At 41.2% G+C, this 7,500-nt stretch overlaps 1 protein-coding gene across 4 annotated transcripts in view; it reads left to right on the top strand.

Annotated features, from left to right (window-relative positions):
• Positions 1 to 7,419: 7,419 nt before the first annotated feature.
• The window catches only part of LOC122249010 (uncharacterized), a 20,853-nt gene continuing 20,772 nt past the window's right edge, over positions 7,420 to 7,500 (top strand). For 2 of the 4 annotated variants that reach the window (XM_086533791.1, XM_086533786.1), the window contains exon 1: positions 7,427 to 7,500. This exon is cut by the window's right edge and continues 48 nt beyond it. The gene's annotated coding sequence lies outside the window, so the exon portion shown is untranslated. The other 2 variants (XM_086533785.1, XM_086533789.1) reach the window with 2 other exon arrangements.

The raw sequence follows: 7,500 nt of genomic DNA, 5'->3' as shown, positions 1-7,500 counted from the left end.
CCTCTGGCATTTCTTGTTGGGTCATTAATTTTTATTCGTATGGGAATCCCCCTGCACCCCTAGAGTAACGGCATTACTTTTTATGGTTAAACGCCTCTGAAGTACTCCTCCCTGCCTGTGGAGGCATGGCGAACCCTTAGTACTTACAAGGGCGATTAACTAACTCTAATATAGACTCACCCAGTCCTTATACCTCCCCCCCACCGCGGCCCCCACCCCGTCTCACCAGCACTCACGTTACGTAACTTCCCGCACACAAGATCCGATGATGGCCTTGCAAACACTTGGACTGCGATTGATGACGCTTCTAAATCTAATCCAAATGTCACTTCAAGTATCACGGCAGTTCATGATTTGTTGAGAGAAGTTTCTTGTTCCTTGGCAGACGATACGGCTTTGAATTTAACTGATAATAAAAAGGTTAACATGTTAATATTACAAGAAAGGTACAGATTTTAACATTACTCCTATCTCATCAACTATGAAGGCTGATGTACCTATAATATTAATTAAATTCGCAATCTAACCTTTGCCGTGAATTTGACTTACCAACTCCCTTTCTCGTTTATTCTCCCATCACCTCATCCCCCTCACTAAATGACCCTGGCTCGAGACATATTTTACAACAAACCTTAGATTTTTAAGAAGGATATAATGTTGTCTGAAAGAAACATCATACACAGACAGGGCCTTAGACGCTAAAGCAACTGATCATCAGATACGTGAGAGAGAGAGATTCGTTGAACCTCCATCCTTACCTGCGGATTTTAGTTCAAGAGTCACCTGTAGACTTGGGCAATTAACCTTCAATAAAATGACAATAGTAACTACCTGGTTTCGTACCCCCACGGAGGTAGGCATTAGGTCAGTGGGAAGTGACCCTTTGAGAGGGCTTGAGGCTCCAGAGGTACATCAAAGTGACTCTTCGGGAGATCTTGGGATTTCCACGAGGGCGGAGCGATTAGACCACCGAATCAGACCTTTCGGTGGACTGGAAGACTTAGATTGTGGCGTGCAGCGATCGAAGAATCACCCATAGAGTTCTCCCGGCCGCCTACTCATCAACATATCCTCCGGTGAGCTGTCTCGTGAGCTCCACTGACTTGCTCATCTTCTCGAGCTCACCTGGCGGTCGGGGTCTCTTCCTCCTCACGCCAGCGGAATCAGCGCTACACGGAAAGCGTCGACTTGAATGACACTTCTTGGTAGCTGGTATTCACACTTTGTAGAATTATCACAGTGCTTTAATACTTAGAGTTATATTATTATTATTATTATTATTATTATTATTATTATTATTATTATTATTATTATTATAATTATCATTATTTTTTATATTATTAATATTAATATTATTTTTTTTCTAATCCTGATTACTTATGCGAGGTTTATAAATAATTCTATGCCCATCAAATAATTGTGGTGAAATGTGTATAGTTAAAATGAATGAGTAAGTGTGTGTGTGTGTTCATTCTTCATTTCCTTTTTTTTTACAATGTGTACTGAAGGCTCTCCAACTTAACCTAATTCGTCTCTGCTGCCGCATGAGCTACTGTGGCTGTTCAATTAATATAAGGACGACTGATACCGCTGTGTAGAACTCACTTTAGTTTAGTGAAATATGTTGCGTGGTTATAATTGACATTGGCACAATCTGTCACAATAATAGTTTTTTAACATTTACAATTGTGCAGTGCGTGTTATTATACTAAACAGGGTTATAAAGTTGATATAGATCACTTAAACTAGATCTCTGTTATCACTACATACATACACATTGCGGAACAGACGCCGTCCTTTGTGGCTATTCTTTCTTATCTTACAGGTCGTTCACGTCCTCTCACGACGGTTAGGCGTTCTATACTTTTTCAATGCTTTTCCTTCACGCTACGTATGTGGTCCTTCACGGCCTATCGTGGCTTCGTCAGCGCAGGAAAACAAGGGAGGGCTGTTCGTGATACGTAAACACATCCTGGGTGATGAATGCTGGGCCATGTGGTGCGGTTGGCTATGTGGTGGTCGGTCGGTGACACCAGTCTACGCCCTGTCCAGTGTCAAGCTTTATGTGGCGTGGTGTCTGTGGATTCCTTGTTCTCTTCTCTTTTCTCATCTACTTTATCCCTTTCCTCTTATTTCTATCTCCAGTTAACGTCCTTTCTTCTATCTATCTCCATTTACGTCCTTTAACGTCGCCATCGGCGTTAACAGTCTCTTATATCTCAATATCGCGCGATGTACATATCCGTTTGAGTTGTTACTCTTGTACCGCTTCTTCGTGTACTTGTATTGGAATCTCTGAAATCCAAACTTCAGATATTCCTTGTACTTATTGTTATAGTTAATTTATTGATTCGCTGCAAGTAACGATACCACCAAATCTAATATTGGTTGAATGTTCTTTCTTTACTTTTATCATTGTTACCCTCAAATATAACTTGGAATATATTTTCCTCTGCAAGTTGTAAACAGTCTTGGTACAATGATATCGCCCTGCTTGGCATTTTTTTAAATCGGAGTTTTATCGTTTTTTATGAAGTTTGGTGGTCGCTGTTTTATGAATTGAATTTTATGAATACTATATGTAATGAATTGACTGTCTTTTAGTACTCAAGGAATGCCATATACAGAGGTTTTAAATATTCGTTTGTTTTCCTCTTTTATATGAGTTGGTGTATTTGTTTGGTCTGTTGTTAAGAATCCACGGAGAATGCCTGTCTGTTAGGTGTGTGGTTGTGTGTGTGTGTGTGTGTGTGTGTGTGTGTGTGTGTGTGCGTGTGTGTGCGCGCGTGTGTGTGTAGTGTGTGTGTGCATGTGTGTGGTGTGTGTGTGTGTGTGTGTGTGTGTGTGTGTGCGTGTGTGTGTGACCGCCTCGACACAAGTGCATTCTGCGGTTTGCTCTCCTGTTTCCCCTCGTCGACCCAGGTCAAGAAAGTGCCTTATATACAAACTGACCAGAGCCCATCGTTGTGTTCCCAGGTCATGTTTTATACCATTCTCAGTGCTTTGTTTGTACTCAAAATGATGCTCGCAATGCATTCGATCACTGATTATGTATGTGCTATCATTATTTGCTTCGATATCTATTACCACTTGTCTATCATGTATTTTGTCCTTTTCCCTTTGTTTCTCAGGCCATAAATAAAGGTTGCCTCTGGCAGACAGCCTGTCCCCTTTTTGGCAGTTTTACTGTGAATGTAATTTGAACTTTTTTGTTATGTACTTCAAACCCGTATTTTGTTCTGCCAATGTTAGTCGAGTCTAGCACAATTCTCCGGATCACCTCTCTTTCGAGATAAAACAGCCAGCCTCCTGCAGACTCTGACCGCTCGCCCTCTGCTAAGCCTATCATCTGTATACCACGCTGCCAAGTTCCCGCAGAAATAAAGCGTCAAATACGCCATAACTTTAACGCTCAAACCAAAAGGGCAGCATGACACATCCTCACAGGTGGTTGTCAACGGCGGCACACCACCCTCCTTTGTTACGCCGTCGGCCCGTCACATTGGAAGGCGGTGTCACGACTTGTAACAGCGTGTGTGTGGTATTTCTGCGTTAGTGTCGATGTTCGCTCTTATTACTCCATGATTTGTTACTCTAATCATGTAAGATTAAATACTTCACACTTAAACGGTAACTTGCAACCACTGACTGAATGAATGGCAGGTCTCCCACGCTTTATGTCTAAATCATTAAAGGAAAAGTGAAAAATTGCTTTGACTTCACTATGTATTGACTTACTCGATACTAGCCTTTGGAAATTTGGAAGATCTTTTTCTAAGAGTTATTCGAGCGACTCATCAAGTAACAGGTTCAGATGCACCTAATGTGAAATCTACTCATATTCATAAGTCTACTCATGCACAAGTTTGAACCCCCCACCGGTACTTTTCTTGTATTAATCATTCTGTGTTATTCGTCACCTTATGTTTTCTTCATCGGTCCCTTTTCATACACGTCCTTCGACAAAGTAAGAGCCCATTGAAGTTATTCATGTAGTATAGGACACACCTACCTCAAGCACAACACTTCCTTGTTCACTAGTTTGCTGAACCAGGAAAGCCTTTTAACCGTCTCAAGTTCGCCCGATAACGGCCAACGAGGCGTGAAATGCGCGTAAACAAATGGTCAGACGTTTCACCCATGTGGCCTCTGTCTGTGGTACACTTGTTACATCACATACGCGCGCATGTGTTTGTATGTGTGTGTGAATATATATATATATATATATATATATATATATATATATATATATACATATATATGTATGTATGTATATGTATATATTCACACACACACACACACACACACACATATAAATATATATATAATATATATATATATATATATATATATGATGTGTGTGTGTGTTGTGTGTGTGTGTGTATCTATTTACATTTATATGTAAACACACACACACACACACACACACACACACACACACACACACACACACACACACACACACACACACATATATATATAAATATATATATATATATATATATATATATATATATATATATATATATATATATATATATATATATATATGGCGGTCAGCAGGAATCGTGCTAAGTTGTAACTTGTTCGGCAGAGTTTTCGGAGGCAGAATGCCAGGGTGACACAGGTGGTAGCACAGTGAATGACGAGAGTTAGAATCCAGAAGAGTCTTCAGTTTAACAGCATTTTATTTCACAGAACAGCTTCGTATAACAGAGTCGTACGGTACCACCTCGAGAGGGAGTGATCCCCTTTCTGACGGTCGCGCGAAGAAAGTTCTCATATATAAGGGCCAAAATAAAGAGCAAGGGATTCTAAATCGGGACTACAAAGGCAGAGGCAGGAATGTAAACAGAGAACCTGGCTGCCAAGGAAGGCCTAGACGGGCTACCCTACGTGGTAAGCCGCAATGCAAGTGGAAATAGACAAGGGCGAGTGGGACGATATCCGTGCTATGATAGAATAACGTGAGATTGCAATATCTACATTGAATTGTAGAATACGTATATAAACAATGATATACTCTGGATATGATAACAAAGATACATATATGCAGAGTAATATTCTTTGGTGGAATAACAATGATAACAATAACATAAACAACTGGTTATGGTGATGTAACTTCGAAATAACCATTTATATACATTATGTCTGCTGTAATTGTTATCATGTTCATCGAATATTGTTTGCACATGTTTGCTTTTGCTATCGTATTCTATATAATGCAATCGCCAATATGATTTCTATCTTTCATATTTTAGTTGTTATATATATATATATATATATATATATATATGTATATATATACATATATATGCATATATATATATATATATATATATATATATATATATATATATATATATATATTTATACATAATATATATATATATATATATATATATATATATATATATATATATATATATATATATAACACACACACACACACACATATATATATGCACCAAATACACATATATACATACATATACGTACGCTCGTTGCTTCACCATCTGTCTACCCCTCTCTTATTGTCACGTCAGACATACCAGAGTTGTTTTGTCTCTCCCTTTGTAAGAGCTTTGTATTGATGCAACACTTCCCTCATCACATTCCAAATGTCACACGTCACAAGAAAATACGTGATTCACACATATCCCGAGACAAATCACACAGTGTGGTAGAGAGTCTCCTCTCGGGGAGCAGAGGAGCAACACCTCGCTCACTCCAACGTCCTGCTGTTAAAGCTTAGCAATAAACCAAGAAAGCTATTTCTGTCGCGTTATTCATCACTAAGCCACGTTACCACACCCTACGCAGAGTTCAACTCGGACCTGTTAAAGAGAGAGAGAGAGAGAGAGAGAGAGAGAGAGAGAGAGAGAGAGAGAGAGAGAGAGAGAGAGAGAGAGAGAGAGAGAGAGAGAGAGAGAGAGAGAGAGAGAGAGAATATGAATGAGAGAAAATGGGAAGAAGAAGAAGAAGAAGAAGAAGAAGAGAGAGAGAGAGAGAGAGAGAGAGAGAGCGACAGACAGACAGAGAGGGAGACAGAGACAGAGAGAGAGAGCAAGAGCGACAGACAGAAAGAGAGAGACAGAGAGAGAAAGAGCAAGAGTGACAGACAGACAGACAGAGAGGGAGACAGAGACAGAGAGAGACAGCGTTTATTCTTAAGGCAACTTCGTGGTACAGAGTTGTAGGGGGTACCCGGTACAGCCTCAAGGAGGAGTGATCCTAGTCTGAACCTAGTCTGTTGTGGTTTGAGTTTGGTCTAGGCACACGCTACACGCAAGGGGGTTGCTTATATTCAGATCTAAACAAGAGTAGGGGGGGGGGGTCTCTACCGTGACGTCAAAGGTAGGCAAGAATGTAAACAGGGAAACTGCTCAACTCAGGAAATCATAGGCCTACTCCCTTTTATGGTAAGCCGCTGGAGAAGGCCGGAAGCAGGCGGATGGGTAAAGATAGACATGGGTAAAAAGAGACACTGGCATGCGGCAAGATATACGCATTAACAGTAAGACTGGAAACATGAAATACTATATAGATTGATAGTTCTACAGTATGAACACAATAGTAAAACACATGTATGCACAATAATATGTTCTAGATATAATAACAATGATAACATCAATAATATAAAGTTAATTACAATGCTTTCACAGAGAGAGAGAGAGAGAGAGAGAGAGAGAGAGAGAGAGAGAGAGAGAGAGAGAGAGAGAGAGAGAGAGAGAGAGAGAGAGAGAGAGAGAGAGAGAGAGAGAGAGAGAGAGAGAGAGAGAGAGAGAGAGAGAGAGAGAGAGAGAGAGAGAGGAGAGAGAGAGAGAGAGAGAGAGAAGAGAGAGAGAGAAAGAAAGAGAGAGAGAGACAGGGAGAGAGAGAGAGAGAGAGAGAGAGAGAGAGAGAGAGAGAGAGGGAGAGAGAGAGAGTGTGAGAGAGAGAGAGAGAGAGAGAGAGAGAGAGAGAGAGAGAGAGAGAGAGAGAGAGAGAGAGAGAGAGAGAGAGAGAGAGAGAGAGAGAGAGAGAGAGAGAGAGAGAGAGAGAGAGAGATAGAAGGAGAGAGAGAGAGAGAGAGAGAGAGAGAGAGAGAGAGAGACAGGGAGAGAGGGAGAGAGAGAGGGAGAGAGAGAGAGAGAGAGAGAGAGAGAGAGAGAGAGAGAGAGAGAGAGAGACAGAGACAGAGACAGAGACAGAGACAGAGACAGAGACAGAGACACCGTGACAGAGAGACAGAGACAGAGAGACAGACACAGACAGAGAGACAGACACAGAGAAACACAGAGAAACAGACCCCGAAAGGGTACGCACGTGATTGGCTCTCCAACCAGCCTACCCGAAACCCCGCTCTCTCTTCACCCCCCCCCTCCTCCTCCTCCTCCTCCTCCCTCTTCCTCTTCCTCTCCCTCGTGAACTAAGGCCAGTCTGTATCTTGTTGCCCTCAGAGTGGGCGGTGTGCCACTTGGCCGAGTGGTTGAGGAGAAAAGGATTTTTATCTGTACG

Source organism: Penaeus japonicus, unplaced genomic scaffold, assembly GCF_977035675.1.
Source record: "Penaeus japonicus unplaced genomic scaffold, GWHDUDI00000001_assembly GWHDUDI00000040, whole genome shotgun sequence".
In the NCBI taxonomy this organism is placed as follows: domain Eukaryota; kingdom Metazoa; phylum Arthropoda; class Malacostraca; order Decapoda; family Penaeidae; genus Penaeus; species Penaeus japonicus.
The sequence above is the reverse complement of the archived record's forward strand: the minus strand, read 5'-3'. Positions and strand labels throughout refer to the sequence as shown.